The following is a 13,906-nucleotide window of genomic DNA, read 5'->3' as shown; positions in this document are numbered from 1 at the left end:
AAATCCTATATTTTATATTCGAGTGGCCATACGATGACGTCACAATGTCTGGTTAGCCATATCGATGCATGATTCGATATCTACAACTCATCAACTTCCAGAATATGCAATTTTAAAAAAGTTCACCACGTAGTTTACAATCTATGACTGTTTTAAAAAAGGCAAAATTTTGACAAATTTTTTAACTTTTTCATTAAAAACGCGCGCAAATTGTTTAATTCTACGTGCTCGTATGACGTGATTTTAAGTCGAAATTGATTGAAAATTGGTAAATTTACTAGAAAAGGCTGAAAAAACAAAAATCAAGCAAAAAAAAGATGTTTTTGCGCTACGTGCGCACGTGCGCGTAAAAATATTGCGCACGCGTGGGAATTTTTGAAATGCTCAAAATGGCCTGAAACGCGTAGAAAGTTGATTAGAAATTGATTTTACGCATTCTGAAATTTTAAACGCGCGTGCGCGCGTAACTTTCTGTTTAAAAAAGGGCATTTTTAATCCATAGAAAGTTTGCACTTGATATGACTTAAATGTTCACCAAGTGTCATTACAAAATGACTTTTGGTTTTTAGTCTATGTTAAATACGCAAAATTCATAAAATCGCGCGTAGCTTACGCTGCGCGACTCTAAAGTAAAAAAACGAACTGTCCTGCACTTCTACAGATAGAGGTAAATCTTCTGACAAAGTTATACGATGTAATGTTGATCAGAATTTGAGATACACGTGACACAAAATTCTGGGAAAGAAAGAAGAATAACATAGAAAAAAAAAAAAAAAAAAAAAAAGATCCTGACAATAACAAGGGGTTATCCGCCAAGTGCGGATAACCAACTAGATTTGAACTCGTCACTACGGACGAGTTAGGTTATCCGCAGCGCAAAAGCCACGTGCACGTCATACGTTAGAATATTGCGCGCAGAAAAACGATTATGCCATTGTAAAAATGTTAGTGCGCTCTCTATTTTGCGTCACGTCAAAGTATATACGGTATACACTATATTCTGTATACGTACTACATACAGTGCAGAATAGGTGAAAATAAGGGGCCCAAGTTATTGACGCTTTTGGACATGATGACGTCATCACAATTTAAAAAATGGTAGATTATGCGAAAGATAATTGATTGGCCTAGACAATATAACAAAATGGGGGGAAATGGAATACGGATAAGTGGAGATGCGCTCTATTAAATGTGATGAGCTATGCGAAAGAGACAAAAATCCTATATTTTATATTCGAGTGGCCATACAATGACGTCACAATGTCTGGTTAGCCATATCGATGCATGATTCGATATCTACAACTCATCAACTTCCAGAATATGCAATTTTAAAAAAGTTCACCACGTAGTTTACAATCTATGACTGTTTTAAAAAAGGCAAAATTTTGACAAATTTTTTAACTTTTTCATTAAAAACGCGCGCAAATTGTTTAATTCTACGTGCTCGTATGACGTGATTTTAAGTCGAAATTGATTGAAAATTGGTAAATTTACTAGAAAAGGCTGAAAAAACAAAAATCAAGCAAAAAAAAGATGTTTTTGCGCTACGTGCGCACGTGCGCGTAACAATATTGCGCACGCGTGGGAATTTTTGAAATGCTCAAAATGACCTGAAACGCGTAGAAAGTTGATTAGAAATTGATTTTACGCATTCTGAAATTTTAAACGCGCGTGCGCGCGTAACTTTCTGTGAAACATGCCATTTTTAATCCATAGAAAGTTTGCACTTGATATGACTTAAATGTTCACCAAGTGTCATTACAAAATGACTTTTGGTTTTTAGTCTATGTTAAATACGCAAAATTCATAAAATCGCGCGTAGCTTACGCTGCGCGACTCTAAAGTAAAAAAACGAACTGTCCTGCACTTCTACAGATAGAGGTAAATCTTCTGACAAAGTTATACGATGTAATGTTGATCAGAATTTGAGATACACGTGACACAAAATTCTGGGAAAGAAAGAAGAATAACATAGAAAAACTAGATTTGAACTCGTCACTACGGACGAGTTAGGTTATCCGCAGCGCAAAAGCCACGTGCGCGTCATACGTTAGAATATTGCGCGCAGAAAAACGATTATGCCATTGTAAAAATGTTAGTGCGCTCTCTATTTTGCGTCACGTCAAAGTATATACGGTATACACTATATTCTGTATACGTACTACATACAGTGCAGAATAGGTGAAAATAAGGGACCCAAGTTATTGACGCTTTTGGACATGATGACGTCATCACAATTTAAAAAATGGTAGATTATGCGAAAGATAATTGATTGGCCTAGACAATATAACAAAATGGGAGGAAATGGAATACGGATAAGTGGAGATGCGCTCTATTAAATGTGATGAGCTATGCGAAAGAGACAAAAATCCTATATTTCATATTCGAGTGGCCATACGATGACGTCACAATGTCCGGTTAGCAATATCGATGTATGATTCGATATCTACAGCTCATCAACTTCCAGAATATGCAATTTTAAAAAAGTTCACCACGTAGTTTACAATCTATGACTGTTTTAAAAAAGGCAAAATTTTGACAAATTTTTTAACTTTTTCATTAAAAACGCGCGCAAATTGTTTAATTCTACGTGCTCGTATGACGTGATTTTAAGTCGAAATTGATTGAAAATTGGTAAATTTACTAGAAAAGGCTGAAAAAACAAAAATCAAGCAAAAAAAAGATGTTTTTGCGCTACGTGCGCACGTGCGCGTAAAAATATTGCGCACGCGTGGGAATTTTTGAAATGCTCAAAATGACCTGAAACGCGTAGAAAGTTGATTAGAAATTGATTTTACGCATTCTGAAATTTTAAACGCGCGTGCGCGCGTAACTTTCTGTGAAACATGCCATTTTTAATCCATAGAAAGTTTGCACTTGATATGACTTAAATGTTCACCAAGTGTCATTACAAAATGACTTTTGGTTTTTAGTCTATGTTAAATACGCAAAATTCATAAAATCGCGCGTAGCTTACGCTGCGCGACTCTAAAGTAAAAAAACGAACTGTCCTGCACTTCTACAGATAGAGGTAAATCTTCTGACAAAGTTATACGATGTAATGTTGATCAGAATTTGAGATACACGTGACACAAAATTCTGGGAAAGAAAGAAGAATAACATAGAAAAACTAGATTTGAACTCGTCACTACGGACGAGTTAGGTTATCCGCAGCGCAAAAGCCACGTGCACGTCATACGTTAGAATATTGCGCGCAGAAAAACGATTATGCCATTGTAAAAATGTTAGTGCGCTCTCTATTTTGCGTCACGTCAAAGTATATACGGTATACACTATATTCTGTATACGTACTACATACAGTGCAGAATAGGTGAAAATAAGGGACCCAAGTTATTGACGCTTTTGGACATGATGACGTCATCACAATTTAAAAAATGGTAGATTATGCGAAAGATAATTGATTGGCCTAGACAATATAACAAAATGGGGGGAAATGGAATACGGATAAGTGGAGATGCGCTCTATTAAATGTGATGAGCTATGCGAAAGAGACAAAAATCCTATATTTTATATTCGAGTGGCCATACGATGACGTCATAATGTCTGGTTAGCCATATCGATGCATGATTCGATATCTACAACTCATCAACTTCCAGAATATGCAATTTTAAAAAAGTTCACCACGTAGTTTACAATCTATGACTGTTTTAAAAAAGGCAAAATTTTGACAAATTTTTTAACTTTTTCATTAAAAACGCGCGCAAATTGTTTAATTCTACGTGCTCGTATGACGTGATTTTAAGTCGAAATTGATTGAAAATTGGTAAATTTACTAGAAAAGGCTGAAAAAACAAAAATCAAGCAAAAAAAAGATGTTTTTGCGCTACGTGCGCACGTGCGCGTAAAAATATTGCGCACGCGTGGGAATTTTTGAAATGCTCAAAATGACCTGAAACGCGTAGAAAGTTGATTAGAAATTGATTTTACGCATTCTGAAATTTTAAACGCGCGTGCGCGCGTAACTTTCTGTGAAACATGCCATTTTTAATCCATAGAAAGTTTGCACTTGATATGACTTAAATGTTCACCAAGTGTCATTACAAAATGACTTTTGATTTTTAGTCTATGTTAAATACGCAAAATTCATAAAATCGCGCGTAGCTTACGCTGCGCGACTCTAAAGTAAAAAAACGAACTGTCCTGCACTTCTACAGATAGAGGTAAATCTTCTGACAAAGTTATACGATGTAATGTTGATCAGAATTTGAGATACACGTGACACAAAATTCTGGGAAAGAAAGAAGAATAACATAGAAAAAAAAAAAAAAAAAAAAAAAAAAAGATCCTGACAATAACAAGGGGTTATCCGCCAAGTGCGGATAACCAACTAGATTTGAACTCGTCACTACGGACGAGTTAGGTTATCCGCAGCGCAAAAGCCACGTGCACGTCATACGTTAGAATATTGCGCGCAGAAAAACGATTATGCCATTGTAAAAATGTTAGTGCGCTCTCTATTTTGCGTCACGTCAAAGTATATACGGTATACACTATATTCTGTATACGTACTACATACAGTGCAGAATAGGTGAAAATAAGGGACCCAAGTTATTGACGCTTTTGGACATGATGACGTCATCACAATTTAAAAAATGGTAGATTATGCGAAAGATAATTGATTGGCCTAGACAATATAACAAAATGGGGGGAAATGGAATACGGATAAGTGGAGATGCGCTCTATTAAATGTGATGAGCTATGCGAAAGAGACAAAAATCCTATATTTTATATTCGAGTGGCCATACGATGACGTCACAATGTCTGGTTAGCCATATCGATGCATGATTCGATATCTACAACTCATCAACTTCCAGAATATGCAATTTTAAAAAAGTTCACCACGTAGTTTACAATCTATGACTGTTTTAAAAAAGGCAAAATTTTGACAAATTTTTTAACTTTTTCATTAAAAACGCGCGCAAATTGTTTAATTCTACGTGCTCGTATGACGTGATTTTAAGTCGAAATTGATTGAAAATTGGTAAATTTACTAGAAAAGGCTGAAAAAACAAAAATCAAGCAAAAAAAAGATGTTTTTGCGCTACGTGCGCACGTGCGCGTAAAAATATTGCGCACGCGTGGGAATTTTTGAAATGCTCAAAATGACCTGAAACGCGTAGAAAGTTGATTAGAAATTGATTTTACGCATTCTGAAATTTTAAACGCGCGTGCGCGCGTAACTTTCTGTGAAACATGCCATTTTTAATCCATAGAAAGTTTGCACTTGATATGACTTAAATGTTCACCAAGTGTCATTACAAAATGACTTTTGGTTTTTAGTCTATGTTAAATACGCAAAATTCATAAAATCGCGCGTAGCTTACGCTGCGCGACTCTAAAGTAAAAAAACGAACTGTCCTGCACTTCTACAGATAGAGGTAAATCTTCTGACAAAGTTATACGATGTAATGTTGATCAGAATTTGAGATACACGTGACACAAAATTCTGGGAAAGAAAGAAGAATAACATAGAAAAAAAAAAAAAAAAAAAAAAAGATCCTGACAATAACAAGGGGTTATCCGCCAAGTGCGGATAACCAAAAAAAAAAAAAAAAAAAAGATCCTGACAATAACAAGGGGTTATCCGCCAAGTGCGGATAACCAACTAGAATTGAACTCGTCACTTTGACGAGTTAGTTATCCGCACGACAAGCGCCACGCGCACGTCATACGTTGGAATATTGCACACAGAAAAAGATCATGGCATTTATTACCTTATATCAACGAAGAGTGCCAGAGACCTACTAGGTCCCTGGATAAGTTGTTTACCAAAATTTAGTGAGTAGTTTTTACACGAATAGTAAAATAGCCAATCAGAACCTAGTCTTATTTGGCCTGCTACATTATAGAAATAGGTAGGAAATAAATGATTTGGGCTATACCATTCCGTTACAGTCAGTATAACCAGTAAAATCTTTATACATATATTACATACAGTGTAGAATAGGTGAAATTACGGGACCCGCCATTTATTCCAATTTTTAACATGGCGACGGTATCAAAATGAAAAACTAAGATAGCAATTTCGGAAGGATATTATCTCAGTAACAACATGTTAACGTGAAGAAGAAATTTGGATACGTAAAATATAGATGCGCGCTTTTTTAAATGTGATGAACTATGACGCAAAATATGAAAATACGACTTTTTTTATTAAACTGGCCATGTAATGACGTCACAACGTCGGATTGGAAAAATGTTCACATGAATTCGTATCTACAATCCAATAGCTTCCAGGAAACGTTTTAATCATGATTATCACTTTTTATTCTGACGAGCTATAACATATTGAAATTTACTGTAAAGATGAAAATAAGTGACCCACGTTATTTACGTTTTTAGACATGATGACGTAATAAAAATTAAAATATTTTTAACTCATGCGAAAGATAGTTGATTGACCTAGACACTATCAAAATCGGGGTGAAAATGGAAAACGGATAAGTAGAGATGCGCTCTATTAAATGTGATGAGCTATGACGAAAGATACAAAAATCCTAAATTTTATATTCGCGTGGCCATACGATGACGTCACAATGTCCGGTTAACCATATTATTACATGATCTGATATCTACAACTCATCAACTTCAAGAATATGTCATCCACAAAAAGTTGACCGTCCAGTTTAGAAATTACGACTGTTTAAAAAAAGGCATAATTTTGACAAATTTTGACGAATTTTTAAACTTTTTCATCAAAAACTCGCGAAAATTATCCAATTCTACATGCCCGTATGACGTGATTTTAAGTCGTAATTGTTTAAAAGTTTGTAAAATTACTAGAAAAAGGCTGGAAAAACATAAATCACGCGAAAAAAAAAGTTTTTTTGCGCTACGTGCGCATGCATGCGTAAAAAAATTGCGCGCGCCTGGGAATTTTTGACATGCTTAAAATGACATGAAACGCGTAGAAAGTTGATTAGTAATTGATTTTTCGCATTTTGAAATTTTAAACGCGCGTGCGCGCGTAACTTCGTGTGAAACATGTCATTTTTTGTCCACAGAAAGTTAGCGCATGATATAAATTAAACTTTTGCTAAGTTTCATTTGAAATTGTTATATGGTTTTCGATCTATGTTAAATACGCGAAAAACGTAAAAACGCGCGTAAGTCACGTTGCGCAACTCTGACGTCATTCACAATAAGAGGTGCACAACTTCACGTGAATGCCCATATGTTGACAAAGTTATGAAACGTTAACTGTACACGTTTTAGAGATACGCTCTGCACAAAAATGACGGAAAGAAAGAAGAATACAGAAAAAAAAAAGATGAAACAGGACAGTTCCAAGGAGTTATCCGCTGAATGCGGATAACTAACTAGATTTGAACTCGTCACTTTGACGAATTCGGGTTATCCGCCACGCAAACTGCACGTGCACGTCATACGTTAGAATATTGCGCACAGAAAAACGATTATGCCATTGGAACAATTTTAGTGTGCTCTCTATTTTGTGTCACGTCTACAGAATACAGAAATATTAAGCATAACACTATATTGTATACGTACTACATTCAGTGCAGAATAGATGAAAAAAAGTGACCAAAGTTATTGACGCTTTTGAACATGATGACGTCATCACAATTTTAAAAACTGGTAAATCATGCGAAAGGTAATTGATTGACCTAGACAATATAAAAAAATAACGGGAAATGGAATACCGATAAGTGGAGATGCGCTCTATTAAATGTGATGAGCTATGACGAAAGAGACAAAAATCCACTATTTTATATTCGAGTGGCCATACAATGACGTCACAATGTCGGGTTAGCCATATCGATGCATGATTGATATCTACAACTCATCTACTTTCAGAATATGTAATAAAAAATAAAATTAACCATGTAGTTTAGAATCTATGACTGTTTAAAAAAAGGCATAATTTTGACGAATTTTTGAACTTTTTCATCAAAAACGCGCGTAAATTATCTAATTCCACGTGCTCGTATGACGTGATTTTAAGTCGAAATTGTTTAAAAGTTGGTAAAATTATTAGAAATGGCTGGAAAAACATAAATCACGCGAAAAAAGCATGTTTTAACGCTACGTGCGCACCGCGCGCGTAAAAATTTGCGCGCGCGTGGGAATTTTTGACATGCTCAAAATGACATGAAACGCATAGAAAGTTGATTAGAAATTGATTTTTCGCATTTTGAAATTTTAAACGCGCGTGCGCGTGTAACTTTGTGTGAAACATGCAATTTTTAATCCATAGAAAGTTTGCCCTTGATATGACTTAAATTTTCACCAAGTGTCAATACAAAATGACTTTTGGTTTTTAACCTATGTTAAATACGCGAAATTCCTAAAATTGCGCGTAACTTACGCTGCGCCACTTGCACGGGATTGAAAACCTTATTACGACATCTTCAGATAGAGGTCAATCTTTTGATAAAGTTATACACTGTTATGTTGAGAAGATTTAGAGATACACGCGCAACAAAATTCTGGGAAAGAAAGAAGAATAAGATAGAAAAAAAAAAAAAAAGATCGTGACAATAACAAGGGGTTATCCGCCAAGTGCGGATAACCAACTAGATCTAAACTCGTCACTTGAGGACGAGTTTGGTTATCCGCCCGCAACAAAACGTATCTTGCGCATTCAAGTACTTTTCAATCATGACTTTTCCAAAAAGTAGCCTATTCAAAATTAAAACTGCTCTTTCAGTTTAATTACCAAATAAATCCTTTTATTTAAATGTTTTCCCGTGACGGGATTCGATCCCGGTACCTCTGATACCAAAGTCGATTGCACTACACATCGAGCCATATGAGCACCTGTCGAATAAAATCCGAAGAAAGCTTCCTCGTTCATTCGGTATGTCGTGAACCACTCGATGCAAATAGATTATTACTTATCAAACTAAATCATAATTTTTACTATGATGAAATCTTCACAAATTTTAAACAGTAACATATTATGAAAGTGCATACTTTTAAGTTTTATATATTAACATGTGAAGAAAAAAGATAAACGTTATGTTTATTGTTTTGCTCTTTGAAAATGTTTATGTTTGTTTGATGATAAAAATTTCAAAAATTATTTTTAATATGCAAATAATGTAGCCTTCAAACACGTTTTAACATTCAACACTATAATAAATCACACCTACGATTCATACACTGCAAGAAAATAAAATAAAAAATAGGGGTAACCTTACATTCTGATGAACTGTATCATTTTTAAAAGTAGACATATTTTGCAACATTTTCACAATTTTTTAACGTTTTATGTGCGCAACCAGTCATGTTTAACGTGCTCGTAGAACGCCATTTCAAGTTGAATAGTGAATAAAATAACGTAAAATTGTTAACCGAAGATTGAAAAACACAAATCGTGCAAAAGAAATGCTCATACGTGTTTCCTGCGGCGTGCGCGCGTAAAAATGTGCGCACCTGGTGGCAATTTTTCAAACGCTTAAAATGACCTGAATCGTGCTCTAATTTAATCAGAAATTGATTTGGAGCATTTTAAAATTTCAAACGCCGTTTACGCGCGCACTTTCCAATGTTACAAATTTCGGTAGCGATAAAAAAGTTAGCAATTGATGTGAAGTAAACGTGGCTGAACATTACGTTGAAAAATATTCATCTGTTTCGAAGTTATGATCAACTTAGGATTTTCAGAAAATCGCGCGTGACTTACGCTACGCGGCTCTGACATCGTCAAAAAGCTTGGCTGCACATCTTCAGTTAAATGTCTAAATGTTTACCAAGTTACAACATGTAATGTTAACACGTTGCAGAGAAAAGTTGAACACAAAAAGTGGCGGAAATCGAGAAGAATAATAAAAAAAAAGTAACACTACAATTCCAAGGGCTTATCCGCTTGAGGCGGATAACCAACTAGACATGTAACTCGTCACTTTGACGAGTTTGGTTTTCCGCCGCGCAAGTGGTGCAACATGAACGTGTAACGACGTACCTTACCGTACCGAACATTAAGGGGATAGGTTGAGGACAAAAGGAAGTGTCCACGTTGGCATTATGACCTGAACTGAAGAATATGATATGTTTTTATTGCTGAATTCTATTATTTTGATTCATATATAGTATACACAGTATAATCTGTATCCATATCACATACAGTGTAGAATAGGTGAAATTACGGGACCCGCTATTTATTGCAATTTTTAACATGGCGACGGCATCAAAATGAAATACAAAGATAGCAATTTCGGAAGAATATTATCTCAGCAACAACATATTAACGTGCAAAAGAAATTTGAATACGTGAAATATTGATGCGCGCTCTTTTAAATGCAATGAATTATGACGCAAAAGATGAAAATACGACTTTTTTCATTTAACTGGCCATATGATGACGTCACAACATCCGATTGGCAAAATTTTCACATGATTTCGTATCTAAAATCCAATAGCTTCCAGAAAACGTTTTAATCGTGATTATCAAATTTTATTCTTACGAGCTATAACAGATTAAAATTTACTGTAAAGATGAAATTAATGCCACACGTAATTTAAATTTTTAGGAATGATGACGTCAAAAAAATTAAAATATTTATAATTCATGCGAAAGACAGTTGATTGACCTAGACAATATCAAAATTTGGGTGAAAATGGAAAACGGATAAGTGGAGATGCGCTCTATTAAATGTGATGAGCTATGACGAAAGATACAAAAATCCTAAATTTTATATTAGCGTGGCCATACGATGACGTCACAATGTCCGGTTAGCCATATTAATATATGATCCGATATCTACAACTCATTAACTTTCAGAAAATGTCATCCACAAAAAGTTGACCGTGCAGTTTAGAAATTACGACTGTTTAAAAAAAGGCATAATTTTGACGATTTTTTTAACTTTTTCAACAAAAACTCGCGCAAATTGTCCAATTCCACGTGCTCGTATGACGTTACTTTAAGTCGAAATTGTTTAAAAGTTGGTAAAATTACTAGAAAAGGCTGGAAAAACATAAATCACGCGAAAAAAATATGTTTTTAATGCTACGTGCGCACCGCACACGTAAAAATTTGCGCACGCGTGGGAATTTTTTACATGCTTAAAACGACATGAAACGCGTAGAAACTTGATTAGAAAATAATTTAGCGCATTTTGAAATTTTAAATGCGCGTGCGCGCGTAACTTTGTGTAAAACACGCAATTTTGGTTCGACAGAAAGTTAGCGCATGATATAAATTAAATTTGTGCAAAGTTTCAATATAAAATGTTATTTGGTTTTTAACCTATGTTAAATACGAGAAAATCGTTAAATCGCGCGTACGTCACGTTGCGCAATTGTAAACATCATGAAAAGCTTCGCTTGACGACGTTACATAAATGTCAAAATGTTAACATAGTTCACAAAATGTTATGTTTGCAAGTTTCAGAGAAAAGCGATACACAAAAATCATACAGAAAGAAAGAAGATAAACTAGAATTTAATTCGTCACTTTGACGAATTATAGGTGATCATTTTTATCATTTTACTGAAATAAATTTTTTTTAAACATGCACGTACGTTAACATACGATCGGAAAATGTTGATGTATGCCATCCTATTATATGCTTATAGTGCTGAGTTGTGCCTATATGCCATATACAATATGTACAGTATATACTGTATATCTATATACAGTGTAGCATAGGTGAAATTACGGGACACGCATGTTCTAATTTTTTGGCATGATGACGTTATCAAACTAAACTTTAAGATGACAATTTCGAAAGATAATTAATTGAGCAAAAAAATATAAGATTTGGAAAAAAATTTGGCACGTAGAAGCGCTGTGCGCGCTCTTTGAATTGTGTATAACTTTGACGAAAAATATGAAAAAACTACTTTTTCACTTCAACTGGCCATATGTTAACGTCACAACATCCGATAGGCTTAATTTTTATATGAATTAATATCTAAATTTCATCAGCTTTCATAATAAATTATAATCATCAAGGTAACCTTCAATTCTGAAGAGCTGTAAGATATTCAAATTTACTGCGAAGGTGAAATTACACGGCCTACGTTATTCAAGTTTTTACGCGTGATGACGTCATTAAAATGAAGATAGTGTCAACTCATGATAAAGATAATTAATTAAGCAAGCACATACTGAAAGTTGTGCGAAATTCGAGCACACATAACCAAGATGCGCTCTGTTGAATGTGATAATCTACACAAAAAGATAACAAATCCTAATTTTTAAATTCAAGTGGCCATTTGATGACGTCAAAACATTTTGTACGTAAAATGTGTACATGAATTCATACCTACAACTCAATGGCTTCCAGAATAAGTTAAAAAAATCGGGGGTCATCTTGCATTCTGAAGAATTATTTTCATTTTAAAAAAGACCTATTTTTCACCATTTTCAGAACTTTTGTAAAATTAATGTGCGCACTTTGTCATTTTTAACGTGCTCGTATAGCGTTATTTTAAGTCGGAACTGACTCAAATTTGGTGAATGTACTAAGGATGGTGAGTAGAATGAGATTTGTAAAAAAAATTCATGTTTTTTACGCTTTTTAAGTATCGCGCGCGCAAAAACGCATTTTTGCGCAGTAATTTTTTGAAACACGCAAATGGCCTAATTCATGCTCTAAATTGATCAAAACTTAATTTTGAGCGTTTTAAATTTTTAACGCGCGATATCACGCGCATGAACCTACGTGCGCGTGCGTTTTTATTTGCTAATATTTTTACCCTTGATCTGAAGTTTACGTGTAGTGAATTTCATTAATATGTGATAATGAATTATGGAGATATGATTGATAATGTGATTTCGCAAAATGGCGTATAAATGTCGTCACGGATGAGTGATCACGCTGGAAAGCTTATTAGGATTAAGTTATATTATTTGAAAGATATTCTGAAATTTTTGTAATCATTGACATTAAACTTTTTGAGATAATTGTTACACAAAATAGTGTACAGAAACAATAAAAAGAAAAAAAAAAATAATAATAAAGATTTTATACAATAACAATAGGTGATCATTTTATTCTAAATGATCACCTAACTAGACATGTAACTCGTCACTTTGACGAGTTTGGTTATCCGCCGCGCAAGTGGTGCAACATTAACATTAAGGGGATAGGTTGAGGACAAAAGTAAGTGTTCACGTATGACCTGAACTGAAGAATATGATATGTTGTTATTGCTGAATTTTATTATTTAGATTCATATATAGTATACACAGTATAATCTGTATCCATATCACATACAGTGTAGAATAGGTGAAATTACGGGACCCGCTATTTTTTGCAATTTTTAACATGTTGACGGTTTTAAAATGAAACGCGAAGGTAGCAATTTCAGAAGAAAATTATCTCAGCAACAGCATATTAACGTGTAGAAGAAATTTGAATACGTGAAATATTGATGCGCGCTCTTTTAAATGTAATGAATTATGACGCAAATGATGAAAATACGACCTTTTTTATTTAACTGGCCATATGATGACGTCACAACATCCGATTGGCAAAATTTTTACATGATTTCGTATCTACAATCCAATAGCTTCCAGAAAACGTTTTAATCGTGATTATCACATTTTATTCTTACGAGCTATAACAGATTAAAATTTACTGTAAAGATGAAATTAATGCCACACGTAATTTAAATTTTTAGGCATGATGACGTCATAAAAATTAAAATATTTTTAACTCATGCGAAAGATAGTTGATTGATCTAGACAATATCAAAATCGGGGTGAAAATGGAAAACGAATAAGTGGAGATGCGCTCTATTCAATGTGATGAGCTATGACGAAAGATACAAAAATCCTAAATTTTATATTCGTGTGGCCATACGATGACGTCACAATGTCCGGTTAGCCATATTAATACCTGATCCGATATCTACAACTCATCAACTTCCAGAATATGTCATCCACAAAAAGTTGACCGTGTAGTTTAGAAAT

The sequence above is a fragment of the Antedon bifida genome, chromosome 6 (genome assembly GCF_963402885.1).
Source record: "Antedon bifida chromosome 6, ecAntBifi1.1, whole genome shotgun sequence".
Lineage (NCBI taxonomy): Eukaryota > Metazoa > Echinodermata > Crinoidea > Comatulida > Antedonidae > Antedon > Antedon bifida.
This window is presented reverse-complemented; position numbering follows the sequence as displayed.